The following is a 17,512-nucleotide window of genomic DNA, read 5'->3' on the forward strand; positions in this document are numbered from 1 at the left end:
TCATAACTATTTGCATTACATGTCTGCTATATTCTTTCCCGGTTTCCTTTGATGAAGAGTGGATTTTGCCATCTATATGCATTTGAGGACCAGTGTTCTATCCATTTTGCAATTTTTCAGCTTAGCTATCGTATTTTAAGCTGCCCTTTCCACTGGGAATCAATTATTTCTTTTGTCTCTCTGGTGATTTATTTCTGCTCATGTTTTATTCTTTAACCTGTGGTAGTTTGTTTATTATTTGGATTGGGGTTCATTTTTTTCTTAGCTCTAAGGCTGGTTGTTAGATTATACTGCAATAAATACTTATGCGGTACATCACTTGGCTGGTTGTTATGACTTCTATGATAAATATATGTTTTATGATTAATAAAAAAATTATCTCCTTTCGTGCCCCCAATAGGTTTTGCGCCTCAACAGGTTATAATTTTTTTAAAAATTTTAAAAAAGACCTTTAATAGCGCTTTTCTAAAAAGAGCTATTAAAAATAGACCTACAATAGCGCTTTTCAATAGGCTGTTGTCATGGATATTGCTATGAATTGCATTTTCATATGCTCTTTTAGAATTGTAGATATATCAAGGATTTGACAATTTTCTTGAAATGGATCGGTTATCAAGAATTATTTGTAAATTTTTAGATTATTGATTCATTGGATAATCGAGATATGCGTTTATATGTTTTGCAGTGAGCCGAAGTCCGAATATCGATTCTTGATTCAACGGATAATAACGGATTTTTTCAGATAGATAAATCAAATTTCATCAATGAGTTGTTCTTTATTATTCCTTATTTTTTGACTTTGATGCAAGATAAACGAATTGAGCTGTGAACGTGTTTTTCTGCAACGTGGGTTGTCAAAATAATAACTTTCTTCATAGCATGCAGCCTCGAGATTTGATTTGCAATCTTTTAGTAAAAAAAAAATTAATTCGTATCAATCTTTTTCTTTTTTGTTGATTCTTATAGCTTATATTTCTTGGTTTTTTTTATTTACTCTTTGGTGTTGCAGTAGAGGATGTGGTTTTGATTTCATGATATCTTGATCAGTTTTACTCTTAATTTGTTGGCAGAATGCTGGAGTTCTCATGTGATTTTTCTGTTTTAGGGTGTTTCCAATTTAGTATCGGATAATGGTAATGCTTTGCGATACTTGATACATGGTTATAACTAAATGTTGGATTGTGAATTGAAATTGCATCTGTTTTCTGCCGCGTCGTCTGTTTGAAGCAATAACTTGCTTTGTAGCATCAAACAATGAAGTTCGTTTTGGCACACTCTTCTTGATTGGGAATCATTTTCATATAATTTATTCTCTGGAGTTTTATTGTCCCTGTGTTATCAAATTATTACTCCTTTACACATTAGGTTTTCTTACATAAGTTGTTGACAATGTAATCTTACAGCCAAATTTCCACGATTCTTGAGAAACCAGGACAACTTCGTAAAAGCCCTGTTGATCAGTGACTTGGCCATAGCATTCATCTCCACCGTAACCTTAGATGCTGTTTCTTATGATCATCTATTTGTTGGGTATAACTTAACTTTGTTGGGCGAGGCTTTAGTTAATCTTGTACTATTTTGTTATATTTATTGTTATATGTGATTTATGCTGCTAAAAAGATATCTGCTTCATTTTACTGTATTAGGAGGAATCGAAAATTGGGTCATATGATGGGTACATGATGTGAAAAGTGGATGAAAATTTGTCCAGTGAATGATCATCTTCTGAAGGCTTTAATCTGGTCATATCTTCTACGAATCTTTACATTTCAGCTAGTTTACTCAGTATCTACTTCTGCAATTCTTTTAAGTTATTTTTGTGGGTTTTACAGGGGAGAGGTTCACATGCTTTCCTTTCAGCCAATAAATGTGCGGAACCGGTGGCAGGCAGAGGTTTACATACTTTTCATACAGCCTTGGGATAAAACAGGTAATTTTTGGCTTACATGTGTATTTGTTTTGGGAGAGTGTTGTAGTTTTGGTGTATCTGTAGCATGAACGCGAGTATGAAGCATTTAAGATTCTAGACTACATCATTTTTCCCTCCCCAAGCTTTATGTTTTGATTTTCTTATCTCTGTTAAAATCTAAGTCTTCAATAATTCTTTTTCGCTTGATATCAAGGTTTTCTGTACTATTTTCTTTTTCGCTTGGTAGGGATTTCCCTATTGATACACTTTTCTCAGAATCTCAAGAATTTCACACAATCACATATAGGTGTTTTCAAAACACTGTTTTGCATTTAATTTTTTTGGCAGCATGCTGTAGTCATTCTAATTGAGTAATAGGTAATTGTGAATTGAAACGTGTAGCTGCTGATTACAGTGTAGTGTGTTTTTTAAAACAATAAAGTGTAGTGTGTTTTAAAAACAATAATAATGTTTTGTTTAGTATCTAGCAATCAAGTTTGTACACTTCGTTTGTTCTCCGTGTTGTTTTAGTGTCATGTCTTCTCGGTAAGCCTATTGATGTGCAGTGAGGATTGGTGGTTTATATAACTGAAAAGTTCAGCCTTAAGTTTCTGACCTATAACCTGACAGTGCAAGAAATTTGAAAAACTTTGTGGGGAACTCTTTGTAACTATGATCTTCTGATCATTGACTTGGTTTGGATAACTATTTTACTCTACTTTCTTTATTCTTGTGTTTTTTTATCAACTATTTATCATAGCGTATCATTCAGTGAACAAATTAACAAGTACACACATGAACCATCATGTTTTGCTGGCTGTGTTATATATTTAAACTGCTGATGGCATCAATTTGATGATCTGAACTTATATTTGATCATTTCTGCATCCATGTTTCTTGGTTCTTCTCTGTAAGCTTGGGGAAGATTATCACATCGTTGAGATATAATTGGTCAATTTTTTCTTATACGTATATGTATTTGAGCTGACTAATTGTTCTTCGATAGTGTACAAGGTGGTGTTGAAGTTTTTGGGTGCTGAAGTTTGTAAGAAATAAATCATTTCTCTTCCCAAGATGAAGAATTTTCGACAACTTGGTTACATTATCTTCATAGTGTACAAGTTAACTTTCTGGAGAGACGACTTCTGGAACAACTCTTGCCCTTCTTTTACTGTTTAGTTTATATTTTATTTTATTTTTTTTAATTTATTATATGTGATTTATTTTCAAAAAAAAAATCATTATTTGTGATTTATGATGGTTGTGCTGATACTCCTGTAAAAATATCCTCTTCATTACAATTTACAGTGCCCTAAGGACTCGTCTGTATTACAAGGATGGAAATTTATTTCATTGAACCATCATCTTCTACAGACTTTAGTTTGGTCATCTCTTTTAAGACTCTTTACATTTCAGTCTTTGTTTTGATACTCAGCATCTATTTTGGTCGGTTCCTTTGAGTTTTCTGTGTGGATGTTACAGGGAAAAGTTAACCTGCAAATGTGTGGTTTGCAATGGAATTTGTGGCAGGAAGAGGTTTGTCATACTTTCTGTTAAACCGGTCATTTCTGTGTGGTTGTTACAGGGAAATCAGCCTATTAATGTGTGTATTTGTTTTGGGATTTAGGATAGCGTTGAAGTTGTTGTCTATCTGTCAGCTTGGTTTGGCACTCCCCAAGGACAAGGAGTTCTGGACAACAATGGTTTGGCACTTCTTTATTATGTTGATTTACCACTTCTTTTGTTATTATTTTCTCTCTTTATTTTCCAGTCATTTGAGATATAAAAATAATTAGAATTTTTCTCCTAAACTGGAAGCATAATGGAGAATTAGAATCTGCTGTCCTTTCATAAATTGCTATCTCTTACAATCATTTATGTTGTTGTGCTTTCATTTGGTGATCTGTACCGTGACTATGAATTGTATCCATTTCTTTTATTCTTTTATTCTAGGCTATTAGAGTATAAGTACATTGTTACAACTCGACCCGATCATCCCAATGATCAACTAGAAGCATTTTCTAATAGCCTAGAATGGACTTGGTCAAACCCGGAATAGTTTGTTTTAAGTAAGAAATTTATGATTTCAAAATGCTAACCCGTGAACTTTGAAAAAAAATTGTGATTTCTTTTTTTGTTAATGTAGTTTGAAACTTTCATGTGTTGAATGCAGTAGCTTCAACTCGTTTTGTAAGTTTTCACAATACTTTTGCACATAATTCATTGTTCCATTATCAAGCTAAATGCTAATAGATTCTTATTCCACTTCTGGTTGTAGAGGCTGGGGGTTGATATATTGGTCTCTAGATATGTGTTTGAGGAGGAAGATTTTATAAGGCCATGGGAAATATAACGAAGATAAATTGAATTTAATCACATGAAGCTAGAGACGAAATACTCATTTTTGTTGCTGCAAGTGAAGCTAGCATAGATAACCTTGTCAAACAACTAAATGTGCAGCCAAAACCGTTTCTTAGTGTTGCTCAACTTTGACTACATGTATATATCAGTTCTGTATTTCGATGCCTATCTATTGAAATAGTTAAGTCCCATAGGCAGTTTATTTTACATTAGAGGAATTAAAGTCATCGAGGGTGTATCAGAGGTATTGCTTCATAGGTGAATAGTGTAATTGTTGGTCCCTCCCTACACTTAGAAACTTCTTGTGCTTCTCATTTATTGTATGTAACTATTCTTATCTTTCATTTGTTTGAACTGTTCATGCATTGACTTTGAATTATTCTGCTGTCACCTACTACCTTGAAACAAATTATTCTTAAATAGTGTTGGGGTTCTGGTGTTTGCTTGCTGATTATTTCTATAATTCATAATTCATGCTTCGAGTTCATATGTGCTAGATGAGATCTAACATGTTCAAATGCAGGAACAACTGTAGAATGCATATTGGCTGAATGGAGTTAAACTCAGTAAGTTACTTGGGACAGGTTTTATTCTGTTACATTGCTAAACTGAAAAATTCTGCATGAAAACTGGTGATGTTGTGATAGCAGGTTGTCATTGTGGCTGTGTTTAATTTTTCAATTCCTCTTGGCTTAATTTGGTAATTTGAACTTAGATTTAAACATATTTGCTTCAATGCTTCTCTGCATGCTTGTGCAAGATTTTCACTGACTTTCTCATTCATCGTTGGAATATAACTGGTCATTTTTTTACTTACATTATATATCCTCAAATAATTGTTATTTGATTGTGTACAAGCTGGGGAAGTTTTAGTGTTTCAGTATCCAGAACCTGAGTATTACTCTGGCATAGCCTATGAGATTCTAGAATAAATCTTTGCACTTCGTATGATGAAGAAATTTAGACAACTTGGTTATGTATAGGGGGTTTGTGTTCTGATGATTTGTTCGTTGTGGACAGACATAACTTTGCTGGGAGAGGTTTTCTATTATCTTCTTGTTGGGAGAGGTTTTCTATTATCTTATACTGTTTTTTGTTCATATTGTTATTAGTGATTTATGCTGCTCTTTACCTACCCAAGATGAAGACTTTTGGACATTTTGGTTACATCATAGGTGCTTTTTTTTTTTTTTTTGAAAATCAATAACTTCTTGGACATGGCACAAGATAGATTGAGGAATATAGTTAGACCAAAAACCATTGGGATCAGACACAGCCCACTTAGCTAGCTAATGAACTACAATATTCTCAGTCCTCTTAACCCGACAATGCTTGGTTGGGAACAACTTAACTTTGATGGGGGAGGTTTTCTATAATCGTCTTTTAAATTCACAACGATGAAGATGATACTTCTTAAAAGACATCCTATTCATTTAGGAGGAAGCTGCAATTGTCTCTTCATATTGGTACACGATGTTCTTCCAAATTGTTCCAATGAGTCATCATCTTCTGGAGGCTGTCCTATAGTCGCTACTGTTGCTAGGCTATAGTTTGGTCATTACTGTTGTGACTCTTGCATTTCAATCTTTTTTGGATAATTGGCGGCTACTTTTGTCAGCTCCATTGAGTTTTTTGTGTGGGTGTTACAGGGGAGATAACCTACAAATGTGTGGCAGGAAGAGAGGTACACACTTTCTCAGTCTGCCTTGGATAAAACTTTCGCCTTGGGATAAAACTGGTCATACCTCTTACTTTCTGTTCAGCCTTAGATAAATAAAACATATCATTTTTTCCCTTCTTATTCTTGTTCTTGAGATCAGTTGCATGCTCACATATGTTTGCTTTCTGATGACTCGATTTCAGGATTTGCTGTTGTTTTCTTCAATAGGCTGACGTCATGGAGCTCGCCATGAATTGCATTTTCATATGCGTTTTTAAAATCCTTCATATATCAAGGATTTTACAATTCTCATGAATCTTCTTTTATGGATCGGTTATTAAGAATTATTTGTAATTTTTTAGATTATTGAATATAACTCTTCATTGGATAATCGAGATATGCGTTTATATGTTTTGTAGCGAGCCGAAGTCGGGATATCGATTCTTGATTCAATGGATAATAACGGATTTCTTCAGATAGATAAATCAAATTTCATCGATGAGTTGTTCTTAATTATTCCTTATTTTTTGACTTTGATGCAAGATAAACGAATTTGAACTGTGAACTTGTTTTTCTGCAGCGTGGGTTGCTAAAATATTTCCTTTCTTCATAGCATGGAGCCTCGAGATTTGTTGATTCCATTTTTTTTGTTGATTCTTATAGCATATATTTCTTGGTTTTCTTATTTACTCTTTGGTGTTGCAGTGGAGTATTGTATAATGGTAATGGTTTGCGATACTTGATACATGGTTGTAACTCAATGTTGAATTGTGAATTGAAACTGCACTGTTTTCTGTCGCGTCGTCTGTTTTGAAGCAATAACTTGTTGTGTAGCATCAAACAAACAAGTTCGTTTTGGCACATTCTTCTTGATTATTACTCCTTTACACTTTAGGTTTTCTTACATTTAATCTGGTCATATCTTCTACGAATCTTTACATTTCAGCTAGTTTACTCAGTATCTACTTCTGCAGTTCTTTTAAGTTATTTGTGCAGGTGTTACAGGTTCACATGCTTTCCGTTCAGCCAATAAATGTGCGGAACCGGTGGCAGGCTGGGATAAAACAGGTAATTTTTGGCTTACATGTGTATTTGTTTTGGGAGAGTGTTGTAGTTTTTGTGGATCTGTAGCATGAACGCGAGTATGAAGCATTTAAGATTCGAGACTACATCACTTTTCCCTCCCCAAGCTTTAAGTTTTGATTTCCTTATCTCTGTTAAAATCTAAGTCTTCAATAATTCTTTTTCGCTTGATGTCACGGTTTTCTGTACTTGTTTCTTTTTCGCTTGGTAGGGATTTCCGTATTGATAAGCTTTTCTCAGAATCTCAAGAATTTCACACAATCACATACAGGTGTTTTCAAAACCCTGTTTTGCATTTAATTTTTTTGGCAGCATGCTGTAGTCATTCTAATTGAGTAATATGTAATTGTGAATTGAAACGTGTAGCTGTTGATTACAGTGTAGTGTGTAGATAGTGGTAATGTTTTGCGAAACTTGATACATGGTTATAACCTCAGTGTTGAATTGTGAATTGAAACTGCATCTGTTTGCCGCTGTGTCGTCTGTTTTGAAGCAATTACTTACTTTGTAGTATCAAGCAATCAGGTTTGTTTTGGCACACTTTTCTAGTTTGGGAATCATTTTCATATCATTTATTCTCTAGAGTTTTATTGTCCCTTTGTTATCAATTTACTCATTTACACCTTAGGTTTTCTTACATTTAAGTTTTTGACAATGTAATCTGACAGCCAAATTTTCCACGATTCTTGAGAAACTGGGACAACTTCATAAAAGTCATGCTGATGGGTGACTTGGTTTCTTTTTTTTTTTTTTTGACAACTTTTTGTTTTATTAATTTTTCTCTATATATCATATAGTGTTCACTGGGTAAGTGTTACATCTAGGCTTAATCCGGCGATCTGAATTAAATTTGAGATATAAACAAATTTTTAGGGATTTATGTATTCACACACTTCACTCGGAATTTCACACAATCACACGTCTCTTGACTCTTTTTTTACTTTAACTTTTTATGGTTTTAGTGAACCATTATAGCTACTTGTTAAAAATACCATGCCAGTAAAATCAAAACTGTGATTATAAAAATTATCCTGAACTTTATTAAACTTTAGTTTAATATACATGTTTGCACTATGCGCAATATAAGTTGGAAACATTGGCACTAAATTTAATTTTTCCTATCCTTGTTCATCCCCCTATGTTGCTGCATTTTGATTAGTTTGGTTACTCTAGAAAAGTTGAAATATTCAATGCCTAGATTAGATATATATCATTAGTATAGCTATTAGAGGTAATTAGAAGATAAATAGTAGTCTTATTATCAGCCGTAGAGATGATGATATTTAGATATCTCACCATTTTAGAGGATTAGCTGAGGATACCTACAATTTCTTGGTAAATTGTCTACAGAGATTCCTACTATTTTAAAGGATCTGATACTGAAGTCAGTGTATCAGGTACTTGTGGATCTATATTTTTTAAGCCCAATGTTCCATCTTGTTTTTATATTCATTATGGATTATTGCCACACTTTTTCCAAATAATAGTGTGATCTAGTGGGCTGTACTTGTTTGCCACTAAATTTTTGAATGGTATCATTATTGTTGGGAAAAAACTATAGGGACTATTTGTCGAAATTTATAGCTATTTGTATCTGACCTATGGTTAATCATATTTTGTGCATGTTAAATATGCAGAGGGAGGTTTATGGAGGAGATATGGCTGTGATTGATGTTATGAAGTTTGCAGCAGAGCATGGAAGTAACTTTTATCATCTTATCAGAGAAAGGTAAAAATTAATGTGATATACCATTTTTATATGCATGTATTGATTCCTTTAGAAATGATAGCATGATAACAAGTAACCAAACTGCATTTGGGTCTTATTAATAATAATCAGAAGGTAAATAATAGTCTTATTACCAGTCGAAGAGATGATGATATTTAGATATTCCTTTTTCTTTTTAGTACTCAATGGAGAAAGAATGGATGAAACTCACTTACAAATACAGGGAAGGCCAAGGGAGCAGGTTTTGGCAGAGAAAGGTCAAGATTGGAAGAAATACAGTGCTATAAATACAGGGAAGAGGGACAACAGAGGAAGAGAAAGGTCAAGTTTTTACCACATTGTCTTGCTACTCAGATTGTTTACAAATACTGGCTTACTTAACATAATTTTTCTTTTAGTTATCAGAATTTTTACTAATAATTATACTTTTCAATTGATAAAGGTTAGAAGATATTCTAGAAAATATCAAGTCCAGTGATGAATTGTATCAAAAGTACAAAGTTCAATTGGAAAATTTTAAAACAATGAAGAAATGTTCAACCGAAGATCGAAGGCAACAAAAATCATTGATAGCTGGAAGTTCAATCCAAGTGGTAAGATCATCTCAAATAAAACATAATAAGCAAGATCACAAGAAGCAATCACTTGATCAACAAGGTCTTTTATTATTTATCTATTGGTGTTAGTATGAAATTCACAAACTCTTCATTTTTCTAAGGGCCTGTGTTCAATTCTAAGTCTTGTCAGCTTGAATGAAATAAATTTCTTAAAGACCAAGATAAGTGTGTGCATTATCTGTATATTAGTTAACGTAAAATGGCATAGGTGTTTGAAAAAAATTCACACAATCACACTACTCTTGACTCTTCTTTTACACATCGGTAATCAATTATGAACGTTTCGTGATTCTTGTTAAAATTGAATTGAAGTGTGAACATGTTCTACTAAATTCTAATCTTTGTCTTGGTTTTTCTACAACTATATATCACACTACCCCATCATATCTAGTAAGCTCAAATACATTTTTTTCTTAAAAAAAAAACACTACCCCATCATATTACTGATTTCTCACATTTTAGTTTTCCATATGTAATCTGGCAGTATAAATTACACAAATCTGGAGAATTGGGACAACTTTGTGGGGTTCTGTATTTGTAACTATGATATTCTGATTTGCGGTCTGGTTTCAAGAAATCTTCAATGTTTCTCTTGACTTTTCTACAACTATTTGTGGAGTTAAAATTTTTCAGCACATGTTTCATCTGTTGTGATGTTCACAGGGTATGTGTTACATTGTTTTGATGTGCAGCATAGGTATCCTTTCTCAATCACACTGTATCTTGTTAAATTTTCTGTCTGAAGTGGAGAAGTAGAAGATGAGTGCATATTCCCTTTGTACTGCGTATTCTGTCAACCAATTTACATGTTATATTTGCAACTATTGCTAGGCTTAATTTGGCTATCTGTACTGTGTATGCGTGTCTGTATTGTTTTCGTTCCCAAATAGTTGTTCTTTAATCGTGTGCAAACTGTCTTGCTATTTTTGTGTTTCTTTCAGTGTTTGTGTGTTTTTGTATTTGGAACTTGTATACCACTCTCACTTAACTCTTTGCCTTTCCCAAGACGAGCAAGTTTGGACAATTTGGTTATGTCATATTCATTGGTACACCATGTTCTTGCAAATTGTTCCAATGAGTCATCATCTTCTGGAGGCTGTCCTATAGTCGCTACTGTTGCTGGGCTATATAATTTGGTCATTACTGTTGAGACTCTTGCATTTCAATCGTTTTTTGCATAATCATCGTCTACTTTTGTCAGCTCTTTTGAGTTTTTTGTTTAGGTGTTGCAGGGGAAATATCCTATAAATGTGTGGCAGGCAGAGGTACACACTTACTTTCCCTTTCTGCCTTGGTTGAAACTGGTGTTACATCTTACTTTCGCCTTGGGATAAAACTGGTCATACCTCTTACTTTCCGTTCAGCCGTGGATAAATAAAACATGCCTTTTTTTTTCCTTCCCGTTCTTGTTCTTCAGATCTGTTGCTCACATATGTTTGCTTTCTGATGACTCGATTTCTGGATTTTCGGTTCTTGTTTTCTTCAATAGGCTGCTGTCACGGAGATCGCTATGGATTGTGTTTTCATATACTTTTTTTGAATTGTAGATATATCGTGGATCTCACAATTCTAATGAATCTTCTTTTATATGGATCGGTTATCAAGAATTATTTGTAAAGTTTTAGATTATTATATATAATTCGTCATTGGATAATCAAGATATGCGTTTATATGTTTTGCAGCGAGTCGAAGTCCGGATATCGATCATTGATTCAACAGATAATAGCAAATTTCTTTGGATAGACAAATAAAATTTCATCGGTGAGTTCTTCTTCACTATTCCTTATTTCTTGGCTTTGATGCAAGATAAACGAATTGAACTGTGGATGTGTTTTTCTGCAGCGTGGGTTGTCAAGATTTTAACTTTCTTCACAGTTTGGAGCCTCGAGATTTGATTTGCGCGCTCTCTAGTAAAAAAAATTAATTCTTATCAATCTTTTTTTTTTTTTTTTAATTCAATTTTTCTGTTGATTCTTGTAGCATATATTTCTTCTGTTTTAGGGTGTTTCCAATTTAGTATCAGATAACGGTAATGTTTTGCGAAAGTTGATACATGGTTATAACCCCAGTGTTGAATTGTGATTGGAAACTGCATCTATGTTCTATGTTCTGCCATGTCGTCTGTTTTGATGCAGTAACTTACTGGGTAGTATGAAGCAACCAGGTTAGTTTTGGCACACTCTTCTTGATTGGGAATCATTTATTCTATGGAGTTTTATTGTCCCCGTGTTTTCAAATCACTCCTTTACACCTTAGGTTTTCTTACATTTATGTTTTTTACAATGTAATCTGACAGCCAAATTTATGTGAAGAGTTCAACTGGTAAACTCTATCATTCAAGGCATGTTAGTTTATTCCTTTCATATTTATCTGGTCATATCTTCTACGAATCATTACATTTCAGCTAGTTTACTCAGTATTTACTTCTGCAGTTCTTTTGAGTTATTTATGTGGGTATTACAGGGGAGTGGTTCACATACTTTTCGTTCAACCTATAATGTGTGGTTTACATACAGGTAATATTTGGCTTACCGGTATGTATTTCTTTTGGGATAGTGTTGTGGTTTTTGTGTATCTGTTGTATGAACGCGAGTATGAAACATTTAAGATTCCAAACAACACTTTTCCCTCCCCAAGCTTTAAGTTTTGATTTTCTAATCTCTTTTAAAATCTTTTAGTGTTCAATAATTGTTTTTCGCTTGATTTAAGGGTTTGGTGTGCTTGTTTACTTTTTCGCTTGGTAGGGATTTACGTATTGATACGCATTTCCCAGGATTTCAAGAATTTCACACAAGCACATCTTGACTCTTCACTCTAAATCGGTTATCAAGATTATCGTGAGATGTGTTTATCTGTTTTGCAGCGAGCTGAGAAGGTTTGATGTCTAGAACGACTGGATACAATGAACAATAACGTTTTCATATTGAAATTTCAAATTACTTTGATATGAGTCGTGCTTTGCTATTTTTATTTATATTTGGGCTTTGATTTGAAGACATTGTAAATTGAATTTTTTACATGTTTTTCTGCAACATAGTTTGTAAAAATGATATCCTTCTTCATAGCATGGAGTCTAGCCTTTTGAATTGGTGATCAGTATTAACTTCTTTTTGTTTTCAAAATATTTCTTCTGGTTTTATTTACCTCTTGCTTGATCTTCATCTTCTGTATTCAAATATCAGATACAATTGCAAGTCTTCCCAGTCTAATCGGCTGGTCAAGTTTAATTCCTACCTTTATATTCTCAACTGTTAATTTTGTTTTTACTCTATTCTGAAGAGAAATTTTTATTTTAGATTGAATCAGTATTAATTTTTTTTTACTCTATTTCTTCTGGTGATCAGTAATTTTTTTCTTGTTGATTATTTTGCTTTCTTGCTTCTGAGGTTTGTTATTAGTTTTAATCTTGGAATTTTCTGCTCTTATTTTAATGATCTTGGAATCTTGTTCTTTTAATTCCTCAGTTGTGTCAAATACTCTAAATTTGATCATGTACATATCGGTGTTTTGTTAACACTGTTTTGCATTAAATATTTATGGCAGCATGCTGCAGTTATTCCAATTGAATGACAGATAATTGTGAATTGAAATGTGGAGTTGTTTACTACAGTGTAGTGAAATAAGACAATAATAATGTTTTGTGTAGTATCAAGCAATCAAGTTTGTACACTCTTTCATTTGTTCTCTGTGTTCTTTTAGTGTCCAGTCTTCTCGGAAAGTCTATTGATGTGCGATGAGGGTTGGTGGTTATATAACTGAAAAGTTCAGCCTTATTTTTGTGGCCTATAATCTGACATTGCAAGAAATTGGAACAACTTTGTGGGGCTCTTTTTGTATAACTATGATCTTCTGATCATAGACTTGGTTTGGATAACTATTTTACTCTTCGTTCTATATTCTTGTGTTTTTTGTTTTTTACAACTGTGGTACAGCGCATCATCCTGTGAACAAATTAATGAGTACACACATGGACCGTCATTTTTTGCTGGCTGTGTTATATATTCAACTGTTGATGGCCTTAATTTGATGATCTGACCTTAGATTTGAACATTTCGGCATCTCTTTGCCCTCCACAAGGACGAGGAGTTCTGGACAGCTTGGTTTGACACTTTTTTGTTATGTTGATTTGCCACTTCTTTTGTTATAATTTTCTCTTTCTACTTTCCAGTCATTTGAGATATATATTAATAAGAGTTTTTCTCCTAAATTAGAAGCATATTGGAGAACTAGTATCTGCTGTCCTTTCCTAAATTGGTATGCCTCACAAATTGTGAAATCACAAAACTGACCTGATCACACGAAACCATCATTTGGCTAATCTTATCAAATATTGGGACCAACCAGACCGACCTGATCTTTCTGCTCCTCAAAGCTTGCAATTGTATCTGAGATTTGACCAGCTGATAATTGACGCTGAATTTTCACTCTGGCAGGTTGGCAAATTTCATTTTTCTTTACATATTCAAGGTGTTTGTTTTACATATTCTATCTGCAATTTCAGTGCCTTCTTATGAAAGCAATTTAGAATTAGATCATGAAAAGGAGCAAAATTTGATGATGGCTAATCTCATATGTTCTAATCTTGAAAATAAGACTAATAGCAGAACAACGGTATTTTACTGTCCCTCGTTTGCATTCCCGGTAGTATATAGATATTTGTTTTCCAAATCTTATTATCTGGTTTTGTTTATGTTTTGTCTCTACTCAGCTCTCAAGGTCTTCACTTCTTGCTGAACTGGTAAGATATTCTCATTATTTGAAGCACAAAGCACTATATATTTTTTTTATACTGTCATTGTAATTTATATTATTATGAAGTGTATTCTTATGGAGTGGATTTTCAAGTAAGAAGTTGAACTATGTATAAGTTTGTTTTTCTCGTTTTAATATTTGGCATGGTTGGTCATATATATTTGAATTTCTTTCCTCGTCAACTAATTGCCAAATCACAAACTTATAACAGATTTTGATATTTGCATTTCACATGTTGGTTGTGAATATTTGTTGTGTGGTAATTATTTTAACCTCGATTTACCTTCATTAGTATGATTGTCGATATTTCATGTATTAGATGGAAAATTATTATAATGATTAAAATACATTACGATAGCATAGCAAAACAAAATTGTGTAACTAGTTTTGAGTAACTAAATTGTGTAACTAGTTGAGAGGAACTATAAAAACAGGGAGCCGAAAATACATATTAAACATTTGAAATCCCTAGTCCCATGAATAACTAGAAAATGAAAAGGAAAGAAACACGCACAATGGATGGATCTTGAAGCTCATGCGCAAGTCCACCGTGTATGCCAGTGATTTCCTAAGCACAAGTTGCAAGGCAGTTCAGTCATGGTATCCATTGGCTCGCCTAGAATTCCAACAGTAGAAAAGGCCACTGGCTCAGCTGCAATAACAGCTTCCTCACCTGACATTTTCCTTGTAGATTTAAAAAAAATAGCTTCGTTTCTGTTTCTGGCTACTGACGATGTACTCGTCATTATGTTGATTTTCTCAGTAAAAAATTAGTGTAGTGCAATTATTTCAATTACAAGTGCAGCCTAATACAAATTACAAACATTGTTAGACTCTTTAAACAATGAGAATCTTGCTATTCAAACACTTTCCAAATCCTGAACATTGTATTTTTATCTCATTATATCGTGGATGTATGTTGTGCATTGATGATCTAATCAGAGTCACGTCGCGTTTTATATAGTAGACTGATGCGGATGCTTTAGACTAGGTCTGAAGATTTTATGTTTGGATTAATTGCAGGCATCAGAGAGAGTAATGTCCTATGCTTCACAAGAAGTGCAGGACATTTACTATCTTTTGGAACAGGCATTTCTTCCCTCGGATCTTGCACTTCTACCACCCAAGGGATGAGGTTGCTACAACAGGTGCATTGTCTTTTTTTGTTTTTATTGTTGTGTGTTGTTTATTTAATTTCTGCTTGATGTGTACTAAAATCTGTTGGCCCTTCCTCATCTAGGTTTCTAATGTATTCCAGACGATGAAGGTTGGGAACTTAGCTGGGATGATGCTTTTCTTTGATTTTTCTGTAGTGGGAAAGATTTCTGTAGATGCTGTTAAACATAAATTTCTAACTATGAAAGTTTATCACAGGAAAAATGTTGTAATTTTCTGCAAGAAGGTATGTTTTCCTTTGTTAAACTTTGCTGTACTGGAGAAATGCAATTTATTTTTTTGAAGAGAATACTGTGTTGCATGTGTGGAAACTGAACTTAGGGTGCGTTTGATTCGTAAAACAACAAGGACTGGACATAACAGTACAGGACAGAACAAGATAATACAGGACAGGACAAACCTGTACCGGAAAGATATAGGACGATAATATTTTTATATTCGAAAATAAAATGGGTATTTTCGTATTTTTTATATTTGTACTGTGGACAAAAAGTTGTCCCGTGGTTTAGTGAGGGACAAAAAATCTTGTTTTTGTCCTGTCCCTTGCTATCTAATTTGTCCAGTCCCATAACAAATTTCAAATCAAACAGAGTACAACAAAAGTTGTCCTGTCCAGTCCCCTGTTTTTTAGCAAATCAAACGCACCCTTAGATATGGTTTGGAATAATAACATTAGAGAGAGTTGGGGTAGCACACCTATTTTAGGAAAGATGGTTAATTCTTGATTTAGCTGGTTTGAGCATGTTATTTGAGGAATACATCGGTTTGTTAGTATATCTTGGTTCTGCAGAATGATTTAATTTTATCAGTACAAGATATTTTTAAGAAAGACTTCACATTTCAGCCTTTTTATTACTCAGTAACTACTCTTCTCAGTTCATTTGAGTTTTGTGTTACAAGGGAGACAGCTATGAATGCGTGTTGTGCTCTGGCCAGTAGCAAGCAGAGGTTAATCATATACTATCCATTCAGTCTTAGGATAAAACCAGTATTTTTTTTACATATCTATATTTGTTTTGGGAGTGTGGATATTTGCTTTTCGATGGTGCGTCTTGACGCCTGCTAGTTTTTTTTTTTATTTTTTTATTTTTGTATTGGGAGCATATATGTTAAAGCATAAAAGGTTCGAAGTATAACTTTGCATCGAGCCGAGAATGAGGAGTTATGGAAAGCTTGATTTGGGGCCCTTTTGTTCTATTTGATTTTCACTTCCTATGTTATTTTTTTATTTTTTTTTACAATTTTACTTTTGTTTAAGATATATGAAGAAATAGGTATTGTCACAGTGTGGAAGACTAAATTCTTTTCATTTCACATGGAGCACCTTCATATATTCTCACTGTTATGCTAAATCATTTGGTGATGTCTACTCTGAAAATGAATTCTTGACATTTCTTTCTCTGGGGATCTACTTTTCTTGATTCTTTGAGTTCCATGAAGTACTACTTGGTTGTTACAGCAGAGAAGCCTATAAATGTAATGTGGGATAACTCGGGTCATTTTGGGCCTGTTTGTTTCGGATTTTTCACCAAAAAAATCTATTTTTTCTAAAATAAAATCCATTTTTTTATCTTACTTGTGTTTGTTTCAGATTTTTTCAAAAATGATTTTAGTAAAAAAATCATTTTTTTCATCAAAATGAGAATCTATTTTCAATAGCTTTTATCAAAATCCATTTTTTTTATCACTCAACATCCCTCACCATCTTAAAAAAATAGATTTTTATGATTGTAAACAAACGGAAAATAGCTTTAGATTTTCTTCAAGAAAATCTATTTTGTTAAAAATGATTTTTTTTTGAAAAAAATCATTTTTTTTAAATCTCAAACAAACAGACCCTTTATTTACCTGTACCTACTTGATTTGATTAGAGTACTTGTTAGGATGGTGTGATGTGGTATTGTTGGATTTTTTGTGTGTTGTTTATCAGGAATCTGAGGATTAGGAAAGCTTTAGGATAATTGTCATTTCGTTATTGAATTTTTTTTGTATTTTTTTCTGAAGCTTTGATCTGGATTTCTGTATTGTAACGATACAGTTCTCTGTAGTGTCAACTATCAAGCCTTATTTTTGGTTTGTTGTTTCTCTGTTGATTCTTATTGTTTATTCTTTTTGATTTACAAAAGATAAATATATGAATGTTCAGTGACCCAAGGACTCCTCCATATTACAAGGATTGCCTAAATTATGCAATTTCATGTTGAGTACAAGATCTTCCAAAGTGG

At 33.3% G+C, this 17,512-nt stretch overlaps 2 long non-coding RNA genes across 4 annotated transcripts; both read left to right on the top strand.

Annotated features, from left to right (window-relative positions):
* The first annotated feature begins 323 nt into the window (after window positions 1-323).
* LOC123888091 lies at window positions 324-4,694 on the top strand. 3 transcript variants are annotated; one of them, XR_006801958.1, is made up of 5 exons: window positions 324-1,930; window positions 2,916-3,445; window positions 3,537-3,612; window positions 4,056-4,099; window positions 4,188-4,694. It is a non-coding gene; the product is annotated as an uncharacterized LOC123888091 (long non-coding RNA). The 3 variants fall into 3 exon arrangements; XR_006801957.1 differs by lacking the exon at window positions 4,056-4,099 and having other exon boundaries at window positions 2,916-3,030; window positions 3,218-3,445; XR_006801956.1 differs by lacking the exon at window positions 4,056-4,099.
* A 9,020-nt stretch (window positions 4,695-13,714) lies between these two features.
* LOC123890615 lies at window positions 13,715-15,602 on the top strand. The gene is made up of 4 exons (XR_006802893.1): window positions 13,715-13,970; window positions 14,068-14,097; window positions 15,135-15,259; window positions 15,352-15,602. It is a non-coding gene; the product is annotated as an uncharacterized LOC123890615 (long non-coding RNA).
* Window positions 15,603-17,512: the final 1,910 nt, after the last annotated feature.

This window comes from Trifolium pratense, linkage group LG6, assembly GCF_020283565.1.
Source record: "Trifolium pratense cultivar HEN17-A07 linkage group LG6, ARS_RC_1.1, whole genome shotgun sequence".
Lineage (NCBI taxonomy): Eukaryota > Viridiplantae > Streptophyta > Magnoliopsida > Fabales > Fabaceae > Trifolium > Trifolium pratense.